This window comes from Dermacentor andersoni, chromosome 7, assembly GCF_023375885.2.
Source record: "Dermacentor andersoni chromosome 7, qqDerAnde1_hic_scaffold, whole genome shotgun sequence".
Lineage (NCBI taxonomy): Eukaryota > Metazoa > Arthropoda > Arachnida > Ixodida > Ixodidae > Dermacentor > Dermacentor andersoni.
Genome location: NC_092820.1, coordinates 129,256,734 through 129,282,378, shown reverse-complemented (window position 1 = coordinate 129,282,378; position 25,645 = coordinate 129,256,734). Strand labels below are relative to the sequence as shown.

The window sequence follows — 25,645 nt, the reverse complement described above, 5'->3', positions numbered from 1 at the left end:
ATAAATAAATAAATAAATAAATAAATAAATAAATAAATAAATAAATAAATAAATAAATAAATAAATAAATAAATAAACAAATAAATAAAACGCAATCATTACTTTTTTATGCCCACTAACCTTCCGAACCCGATGGGTCCGTCCATCGTTCATACCAGGGTAGCACCACGATAACGTCGCCGGACTCCACGGCAACGGCGCGAAGGCGGCTCAATATCTCGCATATTTGCTATTCCAGTAAGGTAAACTAGTAATACAAAAACTCCAATCCAGAGGCTTCCAAGATTAAAACACCCTACAGTGAGTGAATTCTTATTTTAAAGACTGAACTTTCATCCTTTTAGTGGCGCATAAGGTTTTTAACTTTCTACATTTGTACATATTCTCCACGTGAAGCAATCAGTAGATAACGCCCTTTGAGTAGGTTCAATGCTCAATAATAACCAAGAAACTAAGTTGGAGTACCAGATATAAATATTGTGCAGCTTCGTTTTAGCACTAAGAGTGTTTTAACCACAGGTGCACATGAACAATAGGACTACATGCTGAAGTCATTTTTTACCTGCGCGTTTTGCTGCGCTGTCCATTGTTTACGTATTGCGCTATCTATTCAATACTAAAAGCCGAAGAGCCATCTGGTATTCTTTACAGCCAACTATGACTACGAGACCGTTTGCCTCCTTCCACATCCTTGCAGAGCTTGTTGTGCTCACATCAAGTAAGTGAAATATCTGCCATTTTGAAGATTTTACGAATTAGAACTTTGGGGGCTGGAAGCTGCAGGGTACCAAAAAATGTTTAGAAATGGTGGAGTACGGATATCAGGAAGGCTGTGTCTTAAATTTGCTTTGCTCTAATGACAAAGAAAACACTTTTTCGGTATTGAAGTTTGAGTACAGTAATTTTTCCTCGCATGATGCCAGATGTATGGCCAGGTAAAATACCGATACCTTTGTCTGTAATCTTTCTGCTCCACTGATGTCCCTCCCTCTAAGTATTTGTAGATTGCGCTGCCAAATAAGTGACACTACTGATCAGTGATCTATATATGAAACTTAGGTATCAGCAGGCATCTTATGTATAATGTCAATGGGATCTATCGAAGCCATTATTTTTCAGGTGCACATCTTTCTATAATTACCCATTTCGAGTTCCGTAATCAATACCCTGAGCATCTGAGGCGCTGCAGGTGGTTGACTTATATGTGGAATGGATATACAAAGTAGTGCGCTTAATATACAAACGCTAAATAATTCCTCCCTTTTAACTAACTAATTTAGTATAAGAACACTGGCCTTCCACACCTAGATGTGAAGAGTTGTGTTTCTAACGGCAATAGGATCTTTTTACTGAAAACATTCTACAGCACGATTGGCAAACTTAGGGTACAGGAGGGTACGCAAGCAGAAAATACCAAACCCATGCCATTTTACTTTTTCCAGTATGGTCATCGCACGTGCTGGAATCGAAGGTATACTCGCCAAAAGAAACTCTGCGTGGTTTTATAAGCACGTGGCATGATTCGACAGCCATAATTCAGTCCCGCATGGCTTTATCGCCATTTCGAAGTAATCGGCGATGGCATCACGGTACACCCGGAGGTACGAGCAATTTTTAATGTACCCTTGTCTTCAATCATATTTAAATTTTTGTAGAAAGATGTGAACGAATAAGAGAAATGACTCATCCATCTATTCGTAGCATATGCTACAAAAGAAACCCGTACGGGTGCCTCGAAAGAAAAGCCTCGATATTGAAGAAAAATTCGTCCTGGTCCGGGAGTCGAACCCGGGAGCACCGCCTTTCCGGCGCAGCCGCTCTACCATCTTAGTAAACAAGGCGACTAGCAGATGGCAGGGAGAAGTCGAACTTGTCAACAGCTCGAAGTGAAGCTAAGCGCTTGACGTAATAGTTCTACGAAAACCCGCAAGGTGGAGAGAAGTAATTATTTAGGGGAAATGAGGCATCCACCCATTCTTAGTATTTGCTACAAAGAAAACCGACACGGGTTCCTCGAAAGAATAGCGTCGTGGTTGAAGAAAATTTCCGATACCTCCGATTAGATGGTAGAGCGGCTGCCCCGGAAAGGCGGTGTTCCGGGGTTCGAGTCCAGGACCAGGACGAATTTTTTTTCAACTGCGAAGCTTTTCTTTCGAGGAACCCGTATGGGTTTCCTTTCTAACAATTGCTACGAATGAGCGGATGTCTCATTTCTCCTAATTAATTCCTTCTCTCCACCTTGCGAGTTTGCACAGTACTATTACGTCAAACTCCTGCCTTTGCTTCAAGTTTTTGACAAATTCGACTTCGCCCTGCCTTCTGATAGCCGCATGGTTAGCTCAGATGCTAGAGCGGCTGCCCCGCAAAGGCTGTGGTCTCAGGTTAGAGTCCCAGACCAGGACGAATTTTTCTTCATCCGTGAGGCTTTTCTTTTGAGGAAATCGCATGGGTTTCCTTTCTAGCAATTGCTACTAATTAGCGGATGTCTCATTTCCCTTAATTACTTCTGTCCCCCTCGCAGGTTTCCACAAAAATATTACGTAGAAAGAGGCGCTGAAAATAAAACGAGAGACTTGCATACAATAATTCAAACTATTCAGCAGCGCATATTTCAGCGTTCTTTGCTGTCAATGATCATTTAATTAACAAATGAGCACTTTTTGCATTTGGTTCATTTATTTTCACCATTTCGTGCACATGCAATATAAAAAAAATGGAGTAATATCTTATTTTATTTGAATCCTGGTCTCTGGTAGGTGTCTGACAAGCAACAAACTGTGTTTCCCTATTTGTAACTAGTTCTTGATTGTACATCAAATGCGAACTTGCGTGCGTGCATGAGAAAAAGCACAGTTTTGCGTCTTCATTCTTGACTATAATCACCAAGAACTGAAATGCATATTTCAAAGGCAACTTCAGCTTTTTATCGTCGTAATCACGACCTGTTTGGTGAACACAGGTGTTTATGCAACTGCAGGTATAAAGTACTAACGACTGGCAGTTACTTTTTGATAACTCCATGAATGTACTGCCTGAAAAAAACCTAAAGGTAAAATGGATTTTGAGGATCTTCGCTATATACTGTAAAACACTGCAGCATACCAAGGAATGAAATTTAGACAATCGGGTAGACCGCGGTCCTTCACTCTAGATGCAACCTTTATATTAAGGCTGAAATGCTTTTAGCTCGCATTGAAGCTAAAGCCACACCCATTCTCCGGGCGTTCAAATGAGAACACCCGGGCAAGTTGCAAGAACAACAAACGATTACGCGACCAAGCCGCCAAAAGCTAAGAACGTGCGGTCTCTGGTCCACTAGCCTTTGTAGAGTACCACATAACACACGCTAGGTACTGCGCAAGCAAATTACAAAAGAACATTGCTTTAGAGTTCTTGCTGATGTTTAGGGTGTGAAAGTTTATTTGCTATAAATAACGTATACAATTGCAAAGTACACACTATTGGGGTCCAACAAATTTGTTCAAGGGTCCCACAATATCACTGACGCTGTAACTTCTAGTACGCTCAAGTTTTATTTATCATTTACAATGGGCGACGTTCAGAAGGCAGATACAGGGCACCATACACTTCATCGTCATCTTTTGGCGATAAAACAGGGTTGCCTTTGGACGCCGGCGGTCCGAAAGTTCCGCGGTGTGGGTTTTGCGTCGCGTTGGAAGATAGTGCAACGCTGGGTGGCGCCTCCTACACTCGATTTTCTTCTTCAATCTCTGCAGTGCGCTCTGTCCTGCGGCCTTCAGCTGGTTTTCTTCGTCTAGCTGGGCAGCGTTCTTACTAGCGCACAGTATGTCGTGCTGTGGTGGTGTTTGTCGTTCCGAACATATTCCTACACTCACTTAAAGTTTGTGGCTAATATCATCTGCAACCATTTTGCTTTGCCGTTACTATTTCATGCTTACATCTAACCTCGATTATAGTAGAGCTAGAAATGTTTTACTTCATTGTTATGAAAGCAGAAGTGATGGCAGCAGGCAGTTGTAAATTTTGATTGCAGTTTCTCCCGCATTCCTCGCTATAACTCGAAGACATGCTCTCTAGATCAACAGAAACAAGAAGTGGTAGGCTGAAAAGGATGACTGTTATTAACGCGAACCAAATCTTTGCAAAACTACATTTTGTTATTTCTCGAGGAACTGAGGCACATAGTGTGTGGAATAAATAAAAATAAAACATGAAATGAAACGCTATCGTGCAGAAACTGCAGAAATTTGATGTACATTTATTGTCTGTGGCCAAACCGGTGAAGTTTCCAGTCGAGGAATCAACGTGCACTAAGTGTCCGGCTGTTAGGGCAACGTCAGATGCTCGTAGCCTGCTTTAAACGTACCCTTTAAATGAGTAAATATTTATATCTACGTGCGTACTATAGTTTTCTACAAGTAGTACTTAAATGCCATCGATATTGAGGCATGATTGGAAGACATTCACAGCGCAATATCCCCTATAGTTAGTGCTGTACGCATGTTCGGCAAAATCTTCGTAGAGTTTTTGTCGGCGTCAAGTGGACTTTTCCCTCCTTTAGATAAGGGACAAATCGTGTTTTCAGATTCTCTGATAGTCGATATGTTAGGCATTACAACAGATATATATGCGTTCTCCTTTCACAATAGATAATTCCACTGATTCTTTGTTTAGGCTCCAAGACCCCTGCTTGAGGATACAAGACAGGAGTAGAACCCCATGTTGTATCCTAGGAAGCTAAACTTTTCTTTTTGCGAGGAATAATGTTACTGAAATGGGCACAAAATCAATGTTCCCCCAGTTCCTAAGCAAAATAGTAAAAAAAATGCACAAAGCAGTATTGGTTTGCCAAGCCAACCGTGCAGGTCACATGCGATTTTCTATTAAAACACACACAAGCAAGCGCGCATACAAGTTTATCTATTTGTGCTAGCCCAAACGGCAAAAATTTTTGCTGTTCAATGTTTCGCATTCCTCCAGGTCAGGTAGCTTCGCCGAGATTCATATTCCTATCGCTGCGGCACCTTGGGTAGGTGAATCATTGGTAGCGCTGCCTGCTACATTGATCTATTGCCGATTTTGTAACAGAAACATCAATTTTGCTTTCCTTTTCTTTCTTGGCTGAGGGCTGTGAGCAGCAATTATCCGTATAGTTGTTATAAATTAGACTGACGAATGGTATATGTAGCAAATTACGCCAATTAGGGGTACCCTCATGCTTATATGTCGTATATCGCGTGACCATTCCGTACGGAAAGAAGAGCGGTGGCACGTTTTTTATCTAAAATATGACAGTCATTAGGTTCGCTTCAATTGGCATTAGACATGGAGGAGGCAACGAGGGAACGATTATGACGTTATAATGGCCGATTGCACGCCTCCAACCTACTTGAATCTTTAGACTTCACTAAATGTCCACTCGTAATTTGAGTATACCATTATTATGCCTCCGTTTTCAAAACAGTGTTATTCCGCCTGCCAATTGTTCGTAGTAACTTTTAAATGAAAATAGATAAGTTCTCAATATCAGTAACAAAACTTTAGGGTATGTATAATGTGTTGTCTACGAGCAAATATGCGTTTACGAAACGGTTGATAGAGTCGTGCCTACATGGTCCTGATTGCAACATAGAGTGTAACAATAATAGCAAGGTGACACTGGAGAACTTCTCTCTCAACACAAACCTATTACTCCAGTGTTATGTAGAACGTGGCACTCTATGTCGCAAATCAGAAAAAAAAATTCAGTTGCTGCTGTACATGAGCTTACTCATTTATTGTAGTGTTGTAAGTAATAGTTGTGAGTAAGCGAACCTTCTCTGCGTCCTTGTCTATTGTGCGCACTGCAAATTTCACAATGACACTTACAATCTCCCCCAACTATCAAGACTGCTCTAGTATTCCTAGCCAACTACGCCAAGGAGAGATATTCGAGCGACACATTATGTTGTTACGGGAAGTGGTCATCATTGAGCTTTACTGTTTTCTTTATGCCGTAAAAAATTTATAAAGTGGTGTTGCTTAATTGTAAATTAGACTATAAAGTTGGATTGGAAGCGTCACATTGCCCTCACCAGTTTTATAATGATCATTATGTTTCCAAGAAGCGTGTAAATTCGGAACGAAGCAATAGCTAATGATGAGTTAATCGAAGAACCAGAAATTAAGCTTTTTCTTGCATGTTCCACAACGTTTATGAATTGTCGTTTTATTTTAGATGAAATGTAAAAAGTGCTGTTTCAAGGTATTTTTCAAGAATGAACTGATCGCACATAAATTTTTGTTGGTCAACCAATTCCAATCAAATTTTTCTTGTTGTTATTACTGAATTTAGTGTCTCCAAGTTGCACGAAGGAATGTCGAAAAGGGAGAAAACCTCTTTGTTTTACTAGCCCAGGATGGAAGGCTTGCATGTGCGCCTGCGGTAAGTATTTCACGAAGTATTTCACGATATCAACTTCTTCACGGGATTGCTGAAAAAAATTTCTCCAGAACCCTTCTCACGATGACTGTCAACGGGAATGCGCTTAGCATTGAAATAATACAGCGACACTTAGAAGTGTTTCCTCAATTGCCGAAAATTCAGTGGCACATACACAGTAACTCAAGTTGGTGAGAGATTTACTTCAAAACGGCACATATCCATTGATTTGTGGCTATCGTGTTAAAGGATGGGGTTGCTGTCTTTGAGGAAACTGTGTGACACCGGTTGCATTGCTCCCAGGATTGGGTTAGTTTAAAGCACCTTCTTTATCATTGTAGAGTGGCACGCACCTGATGGTGTGGTAACACGCAGTCACCCAAGATGGCGAGAAAACGGTTAGACAGACAGACAGACAGACAGACAGACAGACAGACAGACAGACAGACAGACAGACAGACAGACAGACAGACAGACAGACAGACAGACAGACAGACAGACAGACAGACAGACAGACAGACAGACAGACAGACAGACAGACAGACAGACAGACAGACAGACAGACAGACAGACAGACAGACAGACAGACAGACAGACAGACAGACAGACAGACAGACAGACAGACAGACAGACAGACAGACAGACAGACAGACAGACAGACAGACAGACAGACAGACAGACAGACAGACAGACAGACAGACAGACAGACAGACAGACAGACGGACGGACGGACGGACGGACGGACGGACGGACGGACGGACGGACGGACGGACGGACGGACGGACGGACGGACGGACGGACGGACGGACGGACGGACGGACGGACGGACGGACGGACGGACGGACGGACGGACGGACGGACGGACGGACGGACGGACGGACGGACGGACGGACGGACGGACGGACGGACGGACGGACGGACGGACGGACGGACGGACGGACGGACGGACGGACGGACGGACGGACGGACGGACGGACGGACGGACGGACGGACGGACGGACGGACGGACGGACGGACGGACGGACGGACGGACGGACGGACGGACGGACGGACGGACGGACGGACGGACGGACGGACGGACGGACGGACGGACGGACGGACGGACGGACGGACGGACGGACGGACGGACGGACGGACGGACGGACGGACGGACGGACGGACGGACGGACGGACGGACGGACGGACGGACGGACGGACGGACGGACGGACGGACGGACGGACGGACGGACGGACGGACAGACGGACAGACAGACAGACAGACAGACAGACAGACAGACAGACAGACAGACAGACAGACAGACAGACAGACAGACAGACAGACAGACAGACAGACAGACAGACAGACAGACAGACAGACAGACAGACAGACAGACAGACAGACAGACAGACAGACAGACAGACAGACAGACAGACAGACAGACAGACAGACAGACAGACAGACAGACAGACAGACAGACAGACAGACAGACAGACAGACAGACAGACAGACAGACAGACAGACAGACAGACAGACAGACAGACAGACAGACAGACAGACAGACAGACAGACAGACAGACAGACAGACAGACAGACAGACAGACAGACAGACAGACAGACAGACAGACAGACAGACAGACAGACAGACAGACAGACAGACAGACAGACAGACAGACAGACAGACAGACAGACAGACAGACAGACAGACAGACAGACAGACAGACAGACAGACAGACAGACAGACAGACAGACAGACAGACAGACAGACAGACAGACAGACAGACAGACAGACAGATAGATAGATAGATAGACAGACAGACAGACAGACAGACAGACAGACAGATAGATAGATAGATAGATAGATAGATAGATAGATAGATAGATAGATAGATAGATAGATAGATAGATAGATAGATAGATAGATAGATAGATAGATAGATAGGGCTGCCCAGAATCTCGATCTAGGACAAGATCAAGGAGCTAACCTGGCTTTGTGTACACAGGGAGGCCGACGGAAAACTCATCTTATTGTTGTTAGTTTTTAATTTTATAGCTGCATTCGTTATACCTCTCGACGAAGGAATTCACCCCCATCTCCGTTCGCTCGTCGATAGCGCGAAGACATCTAACAAGCCCGCGAATATCAAATAAATGAAACAAGCGTCATGTCCCCACTTTCAAATTGTGTACCCTTCTACCTCCCTCTCCTTCCTATGTCCGCAGACTTCTTTTTCTGCGTGCTTTACGCATTCAAAAGCTCTGTTAAAGGAACGTATACAATACGTAGAAATAAAAACATAGTTTTAAAGGGTGAAGTTTAATAAGCGACATAGATTAAACATACGCAAAATGCAGCTTCATATCGGAATGTTTAGACGTTAACTCCTCAAAACTGAGAAACTTGCTGCAAAACTATAAAAATATATAGAAAGCTAGAATTATAACAGCGGCTATAAGCTTGCCAAGACAACGTTTTATCCTGCACTACTGATGAGACAATATTGTTTATTTTTCATGTAAAACCGCAAACGACGCCTTGCCCTAGGAAATTCAATTTGAGTGGCAAGATGTTATTGACTTTCCTGGCTTCTTGGTAAAGCTAATTTCAAAACATGGAACCGTTAGACTCTTAGTAAGAGCACCGTGTTTTTTATTTGTTTCTTGAGGAGCGTCTGGCAATAGCGCATCAAGTGTAACCAGCTTTTTTGGTATTCTAGTGAGCTACAATAACACCTAATTTATATCCTACTTTCTCGACGACGTAGTAAGAGACGCTTAGCTACCACACAACATGAACATCATTTTGTGTTCTTTTTCTCAACGCTATGGCGGTTAACGCGGCAAAGTGCCTTTGCAGGTGCGTTAGATACAATGTGACATCGTGACCCTTGTTAGATACAATGTGACCCTTGTAAACCGGTCAAGCATACAGGGCGATACATTACTAACTGATGAGACTTTCTCTGCTAGCGAGAATCGGTGCTCTCGGCGGCTGGTGCTACTTAGCGCGAAAATGACAAAAAATGAAGGCGCATGGATATCTCGATCTTACAAGCTGATATGCTATATCAAACTATTCATTTATTCAATATACATGTGCGGCTTGATCAATCGATGACGACCTATAAAAAGTCGTTAATACCTCTTTCGAGAACTTGGTCATAGCACGAAAGTGATCCCTATATTCTAGGCAACATTCCGAGCATTGATCAAAAGTGAACCTACAGTACAACACGAATATTGTATTGCGCGATCCCAACAAAACTTCTTATGAAAGTCATTTGTCTAGTAAATATACTCCTAGAATCGCAAAGAACTTGTGGCCTTTTGCCAACTCTCACTTCAAGTTCATTATTCCAAACCGGAAAAAATAGCATTCAGGCTGCTAATAAAAAGTGGTGTTTAGTCAGCGTTGAAAATCAGCTTGAGAGGTGTATGCAATCCAGGTTCTTTGCTTTCTTTTATAACACGTGTGTGCGAAAGAATATACAACGGCATTAAAAAGATAATTATAGATGACGAGCCCCGAAATGAAAAAGCTACAAGTAATAGATAATATGCATAAGATGTCACACGAACGTCAGAAACCTCACCTGCTTGTGTGATAAATATGTATTTTAATTAAATTAAATTAAATGATGGGGTTTTACGTGCCAAAACCACTTTCTGATTATGAGGCACGCCGTAGTGGGAGACTCCGGAAGTTTCGACCACCTGGGGTTCTTTAACGTGCACCTAAATCTAAGTACACGGGTGTTTTCGCATTTCGCCCCCATCGAAATGCGGCCGCCATGGCCGGGATTCGATCCCGCGACCTCGTGCTCAGCAGCCTAACACCATAGCCACTGAGCAACCACGGCGGGTAAATATGTATTTTATTCTGTGTCTACCCAAGTTTTAGGGATTTCGTGTAAATTGACTAACCAGGAGGGAAAATACCCTGCCCTAGGAGTTGAAGGTACAATATGCCTAGTGCAAGAATAGCGTAGTGTAGTAATTATCCTTTCTTTGCACTATCATACGCATATGACAATAAAAGCGCACATGAACACAACCTGAATATAAATAATCATTCCGGTAGTAACATGTACTACCATTCAAGGTCATTCTAGTGCACGCCACTTTTGTATAAAACCAGGTTTCTGAGGAAATCCTGCAATAATTAGGAGAGGAATAGGGAGAGCACAAATAAAGGAGTAGATATTGCTTCAGTAAAACCACAATTGTTTAAATGAAAACCTTCTACAAAGTGCACCGCAATTTGGGCACCCACCGACAGCCATCAAACCCACTATTCGTGCTAGTCAGCGACTAAGCCATCGCGTCGAATATTTGTAATATATTATGGCTCGAAAAAAGAAAGTCGTCAGAACACGATAATGAATACTGTCCCTATGGTCTTAGCAAGATTTATTTAACCGATTCCTGTAGCCAAACAACACCCGATGTTTCAAGCCCCAAACAGGTTCCTGTACACAAGCCTATCCGTATTTTAAAAACTTCAGCCCCTACATTTTGCTAGGCAGGAATAATTTTTTGTTTGGATTATGAATCTGCTTGTCGACATGATAAAGTGGAACGTCATTTTTCATTCAAGTATTTCCTTTAATTCTGATCTAGAATACCAACTGCCAGTTTTACTTGAGAGTTTGTCCGTACATGTATTTCTAACATTGTTTGCGCCTTCATTTTGAGGTCATTTTTTTGCTTGCCGTCTACCTCTTTCCTGAAGTTGCAGCTGCTAGCTTTCATACTCGCATTCGTTGCTGGATCATAGAGTCGCATTCATGTGAAACCCAGACTGCTTATTTGTCTAGGCGATTTCTAGCAGTATAGCGAAATCGCTACTTGCAACATGACTATAAATAACAGCCTGCTTGGCCTTATCGTTGCTCAAAAATTGGCGGCCTCCAGGAACTCTTTCTGTGGTCCAACAGGAGATGGTCACCTTGAAGCGAGTTTTGGATTGTACTGTGTTTTCAGCGATAGCTCTCAGCCAAGATATCGCGAATTGCTCATTGAGTGGGGGGTGGGGCGTATGATGTGCGGTAGCAAAACGGCCATACTGATCATAGGAGACCGATCTTTTCCGAGGGCTGAGTAAAAAAAGATAGCAGAGCCCGATGGAGCATTTGATGTTGATGGTTTCACTGCTGGAGAGGAAACGCAGAAATGATGCCACGCTCGTCCAACGAACAATGGTCACCATGAGTTTCTCAGATTACTAAGCCACTAGATACTTCGATGATGCGGAGTTCTTGTGTCTGAGCTCAACCGAAGTTATCTTTTTCGAAATATGGCGTTATATATTGACGCAACATTTTGTAGCAGATGAGTTTTCCTTCTAGTACTGCTTTCGGCATCCTTGTCAAATCGCTGCTTGGGCTATGTGAATATTTTTGGCCGGTTTTTCTGGACGAAGGTGGCATGCAGGTTTTCTACACAAGCCCTGCGTGATAACTTAGCAGAGCATAGTCTTCACGAAAAACTGTTTTCATTGTCCCCTGAGAGGTATGCGTCAGTTCCGAAAGCTAAGAAAATGCTGTTCTTTCTTGCACAACTTTTTTTGTGAAGAATACGATGTGCTCCACGGCAAATACATTCCCTGCTTGTATTAGTGGGCTTTGTAGCCCACTTGCTTAGGTCAGATGGCTGTGAAAAGGCACAGCTCGGAAATTACCGGCCTGTCACAATATTTATTAGAGGCATACTGAGCAGCTGCAAAGTTAGACATTCCCCATCACGAACGTTCTCTACACAGCAATGACCACGTAGCTACCTTGTTATGCACTGCCTTCGATTAACACCTAGTCGTATCAAATCAATTTGCGTGACTAAAATGTTGCGCCACTGATAATTTCCTGGCCCAAATATTGAGCTCAAAGTATGGGGCTAACCTAAGTCCCCCTATGAACTTTGATCATAAGAAGCTTTAAATCTATACATTGTTCCACCCCTTCCTCCTTCAGCAGCGGTCACATAATTCTCTGCAATCCTCTTAACATATAAACGTTTCCTGCGAACCGACACCAAAACACAACGTCATGATAGCTTTTCCAAATAATAACGCCCAGGTGATGCCACTGGGTTGATCTAAGTGCATTCTGTGATCGTGTTTAGCTTTTCGTTATCCTTACTTTCAGCTGTTTCTTGAGGTAGGGTGCGACGATTTCATACTTTCCAAGGACAACAATAAGTTGCTCTTCAAGTTTGCAGAACATCTTTTGTGCATAATCAAAACAACCTTGTTTGAAAGTTTTTCAATTCTTGATCTGAACCTTAAATGTTGCGTTAGCCTAGAAACACCTATTTCTGCCTAAATTCAATGGACAGCGACATTTAGCAAAAAAAAGTAAAAATATATTCTAAACTTACCATCTTAAATAACCGAAGGGTAGTGAAAGGCACCACAGCGAGAGTTGTTGAAGTTAAGCATAAATCCTGGTACCGCAGCCTTTTTTAGCAGAAAAATTAGACTGCTGCCACAGGGTCGAAAACTGAAGCGTCCATTTAGCTCTCAGCTGATGGAGGCTCTAAACTTTTGCTACATCATTTTCCTAGTGAAATAGCTACGTAACTGAAAGTGACGCCTTTCTTATATGTTTCCAATAGCAATGATCTCCAGATAACACTGCAAGTAAAGGCAGTGGTTACCGCAACAAGGAATGTAGAAGTACTCCGAAATTGATATTGGTAACTTTGAGCAGTGGGAAAGTAAGAAAAACAAACCTCTTTATTAAAAAGCGCCTTCTGTGAAATCGGCGATCTATTTAGGCTCTACTTGTACCTATATGGGCGTAGTCTCCCCTGGCGCTAAAGGTAACACGAAACTGATGAAATATGACTAAAGTTCTCTGCATAATACTGCTAAAGTGTTCGTTCGAGCTGGCGTTGACCACACTGATCATTTTGCAGCTATATAACTGAATTTCTGATGAGTCACACTATTCCACACATTATACACACTCCCAAACGCCCTTAAACGTTTGTACAAAGGCATCCGTGACAAGGTCAGTCCGCTTGCCAGAGGGTGCTCAGTACAACACTTTACTTTGCGGGAACGTACATTTAGCAGGCTTGTTAAAAATATGCTGCTTCTTATCTGAAAAAAAGTACTGGTTAAGGAGTAAGATTTATAGAAATAAATAATCACAAAAGATGTTATTTGAAAATATGAACGCGAGTAGGACTGTTTGTCTTAACACGAAGGCCCGTATGTGGGCTTTCTTCGGGAAAATTTGTTTCAAAAAACAGCACATATGTATATGAAAATTTATTCTACATAAGAAATGCCTACCCCAATGTATATAAAAAGCTTGTGCTAAATTCTGTTGCAGCTGTGTGATTTCGCGGCAGTACTTTTACGCGCTACTTTCAGGAGATAGAGCCAAAAATTAAACTTGAGACAAAAATTTCTGCTGAATAGTGCCCAATTCAGGCGGCATACTGAATTCTGCCACGTGAATTCATGCCACACATGTACCTATTATAAATGATGTTTCTCAGATGTTTGAAATAAATGAAGTTCATGTTTGCCATTCATTCTGAGGCAGGAAATGTACAATTTGTGGTTGAATATAGTGGGTAAGAAACGCACTTTTGTCGTTCTAAAACGATCGAGCCTATTCTTGCAGTGCCGCCCAATGATCCATGCCCTCCTGTCGGAAGGAATGCGTGTGCGACTGGCGTCCACTTCAAATCGACATCTAGCTCGGCTATGTGCCTTTGCACATGTGGTAAGTGTGGGACTGACTCACCTGCAGATACAAATAGACTATGCTACACAATTGCGCGTTCTTAATCGATGGCGTTGAAACAAAATAATTCGATGATGTTTAAACAAATATTTACTTTGCGGGTCTCCATCGTTTGTAGAACATCCAAATATAGCGTTTGGCAGAAAGATGGATATTTAATTAACAAGTGATATTTAAAATGCAGTGGAGAACTACAGAAAAACATGATACTGGAGCACATGTCACATGTTAATGCAGGAGAGTGGTCATATCAAGATATCACACAAATTTATGTGTCGAGCACTAGTTGAGAAGTAGAACGAAGATTCCCGTGAAAAACTCCCTAGCAACATTGTGTTTTCCAATGGGTACGAGTGCGCACAAGCGTGCCGAGAATAATCTTTAAACAAGATAACGAGCGCAATTGTGCCTTCGAATATAAGATATACGTCAGGAGCAGTCATTGCAAGTGTGGTCGGTTGTCATGGAATAAGGGGCCGGTGCTTGTTTACGCCCATAATTATGCGTGTGGCATTAAAGTTTCGAGAAGCATTCGAGATGAAGATGGAAATACTAGTATGTGGTATCCACTTGCTTATCTACTTGCTTATCTACTTCCGTATTTTTGTTCCGGTATGCACTGTAATTTGCTGTAGTTTCCAGAAATAAATGTGATGTCCACCGAACATGCGCCATCAATATCGTGAGCATGGTAATACGCAATAAAAGAAACACGGTTACGAATCTGTGCATAGATATGAAGTGCCCGAGCCTGTATGGAACACGCATGGGGCGAGATCTCGCACCACATCAAAAACAACCACCCCGATGCTCTAAATCAATGGCACCAGTCACTGCAATCATGCAGAAACACAAGAAGGTATATGCAATAAAGAGCACATGCACTGCCGACAGGCCTGTTAGCGCGATTTAAATAGCGTGAAATGCAAGATGGCGGTGACATTAGGTCATGTGTGGCATTGCTGTGCTTGCCTTCCTCCGCTAGAAATAAATTTGTATAGTCGAGCGCTCAGTAGACTTTGAATAAACATATATTCATATGTGCAATATGAAACATTGTTGAAGACAGCTCGATTCTTGCGAAAACTGAACCTATTATTGTCTTTTTACAGAAAGCAATGGAGTCAAGGCTGGATTAGGCTGACCTGGGATCCTTTCACACATATATACCTGAGCCGTCAGCACACCAGTGATTCAAAATCCTACGTAATACCATTATCAGCTATGTGCGCTCAACAAACTTCAAAATTCAGAAATTTTGTAGGCTGTTTATATCCAAGGGCTCTTTCTACATAGCACATGTTTGCGATTACAAGGCAAGTTACTGAAATGAAATGTTGGAAAAAAAATTATGCAGATCCCATGCACGTGGCAATCGATGTAAGGGAAGCTTCTCGTGCTGGATGCTTCGATAAAAGATAATTAGCGGTGATGTTGACTGCAAAAGCTTAATTTCTTCAACGTTTTGGCTAACACGAGAGCCGTGAGTTGATGTTTGTTTCCGTAACACACAGAACACACAGGGAGAAGTACTTGTTTGAGGCATTGTTGTGCGCCATATTTTATAACTTCTTAGAGGGTTGAGCGTTGTCATTTCCTCGCATGGCACATTGCATTGTGGTAGAAGGAATAAACTTGAATTGGATTATGGGGCTGTACGTTCCAAAACCGCACTCGGATTATGAGGCAAGCCGCAGTGGCGGACTCCGGATTAATTTTTACACCGTGATGCTTTTACATGTCTCAAAATTTAGGTGCACGTGCGTTTTCTATTTCGCCCCCGTCTAAATGCGGCTGCTGCGATTGGGATCAAATCTACGACCATCAGCAATGCCATAGCCGCAAAGCTAACGCGACGGCCACAGAAGTGTTGATTCGAACGTCGACCGCTTCCATAGTGTCTCCTGGACCCTGAGGTGCGTTTAATTATTGCGGCTCTGCTTCTGCACGCCCAGGTTATGTTTGCCCACTTGACATATTAGCAAGGCGTTTATTTTTCAGAAATAGCAGCAGCGTACTGTACCGTTACTTGAACTTAAGCTTAAACTGTTTCCACGCAACTTCTGTCGTATAGTAGCGTGGTTCTCTTGCCTTCTCACGTCACCTCCCCCCTATCTTATATTAGAACTCCCTCTTCTCCCTCTCCTTCTGCTCTCTACCGTTCCATATGCGTCCCCTCGGGCCTCGCACGTTAGTAGAAAGGGAAGCACTGCAGTTTGTACAATACTTCTGAGGGGAAGGAAGGAAGGAAGGAAAACTTTATGTGGTCCTGCAAGTAGTCATAATTAATCACTAAGCGGGCCGCTCCCACGTTGGGACCGGAAGGCCAAGCCTCACGGCCACATCGTGAGCCTGCTGGACAGCCCAGAATTGTTCATCCAGGTCCGGGCTGCGAAGTGCAGCCTCCCACCTGGACGCATCCTTGATCGCCGAGTCTTCAATTCTTTCGCAAGACCAGAGCATGTGTTCGAGCGAGGCTAAAGCACCACAATCTTGGCAGTCACGAATAAATGCAGCTGTGAAGCGGCCAATGTGGCGACAGCCAGGGAACTCCAGAGGGCATTGTTCACATTCGACGTGGTGGTGTGAAAACCACCTTCTCCCGTCGCTTTTTCTCCCCGATGCGGTGTGCGCGACATCAGCCCACAGCAGCAGCATCAACAGTAGCAGCGGTGGGAAACTCGAAGGAAGAGGCAAAGAATGCTTCGCTTCAAAAAACTGAAGTTAGGCTCCAAATTAACGTTACACACTAACATACCTCATTACGCCAACGTTGCGAGATACCTGGTGAGTGCCGGAGCGCTTCCTCTGGTAGGAAGCTATGGCCGACAACAACATTGTGTGGCTGCAAAGCTATGGTGGCACGGTGAGTGGGTGCGCCTTCTTCCGACTGGGTAGTTCGGCGCTTCTCCGCTTCATGAGGACAAACTAGGCGCGGCGGTCAGAGGCCTGTCTCAAGCGGCGCGTGTCTGGTGCTAGGCGGCCGTATTACAGTTGAAATGTGGCGTATTAATCATTGTCTTTAAACAGAAAACCGTCTTCGCATTGACGCCATAGACAGTTACAGATTTCTGAATGCGGCGGAGATCTGTCACTCCCGAAAGTAAAATATCGCTTTCTCCGTCAGCGGTTTGTTTTACAGGTGGGAGGCGAAAATATAAAGAAACTTGTAATGGGGTTTAGTTTGGTAAACATGTAAAATTGAGTCTGCAAGGAGGAGCACAAATACCGCACGGACGAAACAGCGCCTTTTCAGCTCGTGTACAGCGAGTCAAATTTTTTTTGCGAAATGGCATGTAGGTGCTTCACCCGAACGTATTTGTTGCAGGGCCTGAGTGCGCTTATGCTCCGAAACGCACTATCCAAATGAGTTGGCTTGAAGGAATCGAAATTACGATAGAATAAATATTGACATTCTTAAAAATTAACGCTGTGGCTGTATTTCCTTGCGCGAATCTCTTCAATTATTACCAAGGCGTATGTTAATTTGTGTGAAGCTCTCCACCTTTGCAATATAAATGCAACCTTCGTTTCTTACATTGTTCTGGTAACTGTGATTAACTCCAGAGAAGAGTACCTTGTAGCATGCAAAATAATAGTTGAGACTAATGATGATAGTATAGGTATGTTGGAATGAAATAGGGTAATTTTTTGATCGCACGCGTAAATGAGAATCGCCATATTTCAAGAGCGACCTATAGCTATTCTAGGCACTACACTACAGCTTTAAATGAAGTATTACACAGTATTACATCGCTCATGACATGTCGTAGCGTCAGGTGGTTTTTAGTTACTGCTGAGGCTCAGGAGGCATGTTCTTGCTCTTCACATGGCAGCGCAGGTGAGTAATGTATTAGCATGATGATGGTGTTCGTAAGCTCGTGTTTTTTTTTTCGAAAGCGCGGGTCCAGAAAGCATGAGTTGAAGAAAGGAAGAAAAACCTGCCAGGGACAGTGCACACAGCAATCGTTTTCTTGTGAACCGGGGCTGTGCCACATGAAGCTGAATTTTCTGGTGCAGTGAGTCTGTTGATATCTGTGACAATAGTGCACAAAACATTTGCAAGCTTCTCACAAAGAATCAGCTGGACGAACGTCTTTCAAGAGGTTCCCTTCTTCACTCGAGTACAAATACTTATTGAACAACCGTCTTTTTCAATCGCTTTCTAGTTGCGTGAAATGTGTGTAAGTTTGGCTCACTGTGGCATTACGATTTCAGTGGCCGGCATCCTGTCCTGGTCTAGCTTGTCCTTCTTCCCGGAATTTTCAAGGATATGTAAGCCGGGGCGCCCAGTAGATTCGAAGGAACAGTGTCAGTCATTGGCCGCAGATACACCTTCGGAATCTGCACAATACGCCTAATGAAATGCTCCTAGGAGTTGCGGTCGCACATCACTGATGCGGTTCAAAAGTCTCAGCACAGTGAAGAGCAAGCTCAGGTTTCTCGGAGAGCAATGGGTTTCAGGGCATCGAAATCAGCGATAATTAGCCCGTGGCTTCTGTTATAGCAGCCGACTTACGATTCGGTGCAAAGCAGGTGGTGCTCCTCTAGCCAGTTCACTTCAGTGCAGAAACACTTTCACACTGTCTCGAAGACTAAAACGGTTGGTATTCACGGGCATCTTACACAGTATTCAGTTCGCTACTTAATATTCTAAGTTAATTACTGGAAGATGTAGAACTATTGTGACGGTGGGCGCTGCGCACCGTGTCGCCTACGCGTTATGAGATGATATGCATGACTGTTTTTGAAGATGACTCATTGCTGTAAGAATTATCACTCTTCTGTGCACTCTGAGAACATGTAACCATTTTGTTTCGTCTGTGTTCGACAATAAAGACTAATTGTGCTAACTAAAACAGACGCGCTATTTCAACCGATCGAGTAGCAGACGGCGCGCACTTCACGACAGGCCTCCAACCACAGCGCCACTCCTGCCGCGGAGAGAGAGAGAGAGAGAGAGAGTAAACGTTTATCGTGCTATAGGTTGTTTTGTATAGTATAATTTTGTAGAGTGTAGGGTGGAGCCCCTCTTCCAGGGCCCTACTGGTTACGGTGGCTAGCCGGGCCGGAGAAGCTACTCGGCGCACCTATCCATCCAGCCACCGTAGCAAAGCCAAAGCAACGAGGACGCGCTAACACGTGAGAAGCTACTGCTCTTGTGTTACTACGCCAAGTAGTGCCGACGTTTTGCTCGCAGCTTACAGGGCCAGGAAGACCCCACATGGACACTGAAAAGCCATAAAACAAGGAACAGCAAGAAAAGAAGATCATCTTACCAATCAAGGTTTTTATGTATTATGAAATAAATCTTCAACAAAAAACTAAAATAATTTTGGCTACTGTTTGTTTGAAGCTGCGTAGCTTCCAGTCGCATACTTTCACGTACTGCATGTGTAGCAAACAGAAAAGTGTGTTTCGACTCCCTAGCTTTCAATCGGTTACCACAGAAAGTTGTCGCCGGGTTTAGGGAAGCTTTAGACTGACTAACGCTTCAGCGGCTATCGCATCACGTGCTCTCAAGTGTGGCTTGTTCTTAGAAGAATATAGGACAAATTTGGGTGCAACGCTAAGCATTAGTGTCGGCTTCAATGCTTTGCCCTGAAGGTACAATTGTAACTTTTCTCCAAAAAATTTCTGTTTGAAATGCGCAACTGAATCAAATATTCCAATTTCAAGTAAACCAATCTTTGTTATTCATCAGAAGTAACCTATATAGACAAGGCCGGGTTTTACTAGTAATTAGGTCACGCTGTCATTATATAACATTATTTAATTTTTATGTGCTTTAAATAGGCCGTATGGGATCAGGTGTCTCTATGTTCTATGAACTATTCATGCTGATGCATATCAAATGTGTTTAAGTCTGTTGAGTTGTAAGCAGACTGTTTGGCAAAATTTGCAAGGCAAGCCAGTGCGTGTCAACATGCCTCTCAATGCAGCTATTTTTCCTGCTGTTTTCAGATGTACATTGGTGTACTTGTTTGTTAGAAAAAAGGCAAATCGAGTCCAGTCAAATTATATTCGCTGATGAATAGCTTTACCTGTTGATCATCACATGCATACGCGTATACGTGAGTTTGGGTTGTAGGATCATAAGAAAATTTGAAGTTAGGTTTCAAAAGTGCCGTCAATGATGCTCCTAGATTTTTGCGAGACAGGTGGGCCATTCGTTGCAAAGCGCTAACAAGCACCCATATAGCGTCTCTACTGTCAATTACTCTTTCGAGTGAAGGCTAGCTTAGCAGGACTACTTAAGGAACTATCAGGCATTGTATGGTATATCATTGGAATTATTGAGGTTAAAAGGACTGGTAAGGTTTATACAGTGCTGAATAACGGCAACGTTTTCTGCTATAGAGGACTCCCACTTAAGAAGCAATACGGGGTAGCATTCCTAATCCATAATGATATAACGGACAACATTGACGAATTCTACAGTATTATTCAGCACGTAGCAGTAGTCGTAATAGAACTTATTAAAAGGTATATAATGAAGGTACTACAAGCCTACGTTCCAACCGCCAGCCATGATAATGAGAAAGTACATAATTTTTATGAAGATATTGAATTAGCCATGAGAAAAGTGCAAACTGAGTACACTGTAGTCATGGGTGACTTCAATGCAAAAGTGGAGGAAAAGCAGGCTAGTGAACGACCAGTTGGCAACTACGGCGTCAATTCCAGGAACAATAGAGAAGGAAATACTGGTGGAATTGGCAGAAAGGAATAAGCTGCGATTAATCAACACCTTCTTCAGGAAGCGTAGCAACACAAAGTAGACCTGGAAAAGCCATATGGGGACACGAGAAATGAAATAGTTTCATACTTTCTGCCGATGCCAGCATAGTGCACGATGTAGAAGTCTTAGGTAGTATAAAGTGCAGTGATAATAGGATAGCTAGGTCTAGTATTCTCCTCAATTTAATGAGAGAATGAGTAAAATTGGTCAGGAAGAAACAGGCCAACCTAGATTCAGTAAGGGTTAAAGCAGACCGGTTCAGGCTAGAACTTGCAAACAAATATGCAGCTTTTCAAGAGAAAGATGAAGATGACATAGATGTAATGAATGACACTGTAAATATGCTGGCTTCAGAACCAGCAATCGAAGTGTGAGGCAAAGCGCCAATGCAACCAATAGGCAAACTCTTCCAAGTAAAAAGGGACCTAATAAAGAAACGACAGAAAATGAAAGTGTCCAACTCAAGAGATCAGATAAAATTCGCGGAACTGTCAAAACTGATCAACAAGGAGATAATATCGGATATTCGAAATTTTTACGTAACAAAGCTGAAAAAGCAGTCAAAAATGAACGCAAAATGAAATCAGTGAGAATGAGACTGCATAATACAAACCAAGATATATGCACTGAAAGATAAGCAGGGTAATATAATCGGCAGTCTCCAAGATATAGTAAAAGCAGTGGAAGAATTTTATACTTACCTGTACAGTACCCAGAGCAGCCACAATACCTCCATTCCAAGTAGTAATAAATAGGTCACAGACATTCTTTCGATAACAAGTGATGAGGTGAGAAGGGCCTTGCAGTACATGAAACGGGGAAAATCGGCAGGAGAAGATCAAATACCAGCCGATTTCATGAAAGACGGAAGAGATATTGCTACGGCATAGTATTTACAATGACGAAGAGCCGAGCAGTAAGAAGACGACGACGACGATTGGAAGCTAGCGCGGGCTGTTGCCTCTTGGCCAACTGCGGCGTATTGCTTTGTAAATATACTTGTAAATAGCTTTTCGTCGGTGTCTTCCTACGTAACATATCTGGTGGAGGTGGACGTTCCCTGTACCTCGTCAAGGAGCTTCGCAGTGGACGGTACGTCGAGCCTTCCTGAATATGCCTGAAAACTGGCGGCAGCTTATACGAAATGTCTCACTACTTCAAGGCTCCCAGAGAACTGGAAGAATGTCAAGAATATACTAATTCACAAAAGGGGAAACGGTAAAAAATTGAAAAATTATATGCCCATTAGCTTACAAGCAAGTAATATATAAAAGATTCACCAAGATAAATTCCAATAGAATAAGGGCAACACTAAACTTCAATTAATCAAGTGAGCAGGCTGGCTTCAGGAATGGATACTCTACAAAACATAACATCCATGCCATCAATCAGGTAATCGAAAAACACGCAGAGTGCAATTAGCCTCTCTACATCGCCCTTACAGATTATGAAAAGGCATTTTATTCAGTAGAGATATCAGCATTCATAGACGCATTACGTTATCAAGCATTACAGGAGGCTTACGTAAATATCTTGTAAAATATCTAGAGACATTCCACAGCTACCTGAATCCTCCACAAGCAAACTAGAAAGATGCCTATAAAGAAAGGGATAAAACATGGACACGCAATATCTTAAATGCTATTCACCGCGTGCTTGGAAGAAATATTCAAGCTATTAAACTGCGAAGTGTTAAGAGTGAGGATTAACAGCGAATACCTTAGCAACCTTCAGTTTGCAGATGATATTGTTCTGTTCAGCAACACTGGGTACAAGTAAGAACAACTTATATAGGACCTTAACAGAGAAATTGTAAAAGTGGGGTTGAAGATTAATATGTGGAAGACAAAGGTAATGATCAATGGCCGGGAAAGCGAACAAGATTTCTAGATCACCAGTCAGCTTTTAGTGTCTTTGAAGGAGTCTGTTTATTAGGTCAATGCATAGGGGACCCAGATCATGAGAAAAAAATTTACAGAAGAATAAACCTGGGTTGGAGCGCGTTCTGCAGATATTGTGAGATCATGACCGGAAGCTTATCATTAACATTAAAAAGAAAAGTGTACAATCAATGCATTCTACCGGTGCTGAAATATGGGGCAGAAACTTCAAGACTCACCATAGAGGTCAAAAACATGTTAACCACACGCAATGAGCGATGGAACGAAGAATGTTAGGCGTAACGTTAAGAGACAGGAATAGAGCGGTGTAGAAATGGAGAGAAAGAAATGCGATGCAATGCGTAGGTCAGAGAACCGGTAGAGCAGTAGGGTTACAGATTGGGGGCCAAGAGAAAGGAAGCGCAAACGGGGACGGCAGAAAACAGGGTGGAAGGATGAAACTAAGAAATTCTCAGGCGGCTAGTTGGAATTGGTTGGCGCAGGACAGGGGTAATTGGACGTCGCAGGGAGAGGTCTTTGTCCTGTACTGGATATAAAATAGGCTGCTTCTGCTGCCGATGATGATGATGATGATGAAGCGATGAAGTGTTTATAGAACTGCAATACCTGTTTTTTGGTGCAGCATAAATAATTCCTCCAGCAGCAGCAGGTCCTACAGGTTTAACTGCCAGAAGGTGCTCCTGTTGTTATTGCAAGCACACCTATCCGATATCAAGAAAACGATCCGGAAACTTAGATAAGATGCGCGAATAATAACAAGAAAAGAAGAAAAATAACAAGCAGGTGTAAGGAAATTGCGATATTGTATTGCAAATTACGAGTATGCAAATAATATACTAATCACTACTAAGAATACAGAGGTTCCAAGCAAGAAACCAGACATAAACAGTGCTACGTGTTAATAAAAAAGTTTTTTTTAATTTGATTGCCTAAGAACTTAATTTTATATATAGTTTATTTAGTCTATTGACGATGGAAATGAAATATACATCCATCAAAACTGTAAAAATCTGAAATAACACTTAGTTTTGCAATGACAAGTAAAAAGGTTAGACATACTTTGCCAACTGTGGAATTTAGAGTTAAGTTCCAGCGTTATGTCATTTTTAAGGAGGTAGGGAGACGCATGTCACCTGCTATAAGCAAATGTTATAGTGGACTTTACCACACTTTATTGGTAAAATATTTGTTTTTAAAGCTTATGAATTGACAAGGTGTCCCTGTTAGTTTAGCCCAAGGTAAAAAAATATGCAAATGGACGTAGCTGCACGGAACAAAAATAATATTGTTTGCTGCTGCGTGCAGATACTCAAACATTTTTTTTTCGTTCCGCCTAATTAGATAATTAGCCTTAATAAATTAATAAATTTCTGTAATATTATAGGTATATGAAAAGTCTCAATAAGAAAATTGTAGAGCGACATGAAAAACACCCGATACACCTTTCATTCCTCAATACGTGCTACATAAGAGTGTTTTTTCTCAGCGTCAAAGATGCCCCCGAATACACGCAATACGGCAAATCTGGAATACGGAATACGGCAATTTTACTTGCATTTGCGGGCTTCTTTCACGCTCGCAAAAACACTTCTAAAACGAAGCTTTCTATGTCTCACTAATTCGTCCGTGAGCGCCCAAAACGCACCGCCGGAAAACCAACTTACACATCTGCGTAGAACACTACAGCTCACATTCCCAGTACCGCGCCAGCGTCGACTGGCCGGCCGGTCAGGGCCGGGTAACGACAGTTGTAACAGTTGTAGCGCATGCGCACAAAGTTCACTGGAAGAGCAAGTTGCTTCTGCTAGGCATCAAACCACTCCGGTCGCCATTAACTGAGCCTCCCTCCTTATCGGAGACTGCAAGTGTGCTTTAAGAGGGGATCCTCTTCACGCGCACTTGCCGGCGCCGACCAGTGGTGGATGTGAAGCAGGCGTGGAGCTACGAGGGCCGATCCCTAAGATTGTGCGATTCCGGGCCGACACGCGACGGAGGTGAAGCGGCCGTTAAGCACTCCCCGTATGTGGGCTGATCCCGAAAATAATGCAATGCGGTGCCGATCTATGGTGGAGCTGTAAAAGGTGGGAAGCACTCCTCATACGTGGGCCGATCCCTAAGATACTCCAATGCCGGGCCACCCGCGACTGAGGTGCAGTTCGCCATTAAGGGGGCCCAGATACACAGCTTCGCTGGTGCTCCTTGTTCAGAAAGTGTAAGGCACTGAGAATATTTTTTGTCTAAGTTCACCGTTAGCACACGTCTTTTCAAGTATACCTAGCATAGGGTAACAAGGAACGTCGAGTAACAACGACCACTTAAAAGAAATTTTATTACAGGCAACAAATTCTTTCTGGATCACAGCGACCTTTTGAGTGACTTAGCTTTGGAATTTCACCTGCTTCAAGCTAGTTAGCATATATTTGCTCGATATAAGTGCTTTTTTCATGCTTTCACCTTTAAAGAATTGCATAGGAAGATATAGAGACCAAAGTGTGATACATTTTTCAAACATTATTTTCTTTAATTTGGCGAAATAGTAGTAAAATCTTAAAATGAGACCACATTTATAAACTTTGCGATAAATTCGGCACAGTTATGTGCGAGTTACATACCATCCATTTTGTGTTCGCGGTCGCCTAAGTGATTACTAGTTAAAATGCTATTAACCATACCGCATTTTAGCTTTCTCGTACCCCCCATGAGATAGTGTTGTTTATGAGCACACGTTTACGGTACGGTATGTTTTCCTGCACAGTTATCTCAGTGACAACGCCTGTGTAGGTACATCGTACTCATCTCTAGCCTACCGCGTAGCAAGCGAGAAAAACACGGCAAATGTAAATGCAGGTGTTTTGTTAGGATGCG

The 25,645-nt window shown here is 42.9% G+C and overlaps 1 long non-coding RNA gene across 1 annotated transcript; it reads left to right on the top strand.

Annotated features, from left to right (window-relative positions):
- The first annotated feature begins 611 nt into the window (after window positions 1-611).
- On the top strand, window positions 612-15,785 carry LOC126533832 (uncharacterized). Its single transcript, XR_011895819.1, has 5 exons — window positions 612-718; window positions 1,443-1,601; window positions 6,317-6,406; window positions 14,015-14,116; window positions 15,250-15,785. It is a non-coding gene; the product is annotated as an uncharacterized lncRNA (long non-coding RNA).
- The last annotated feature ends 9,860 nt before the right edge of the window (window positions 15,786-25,645 follow it).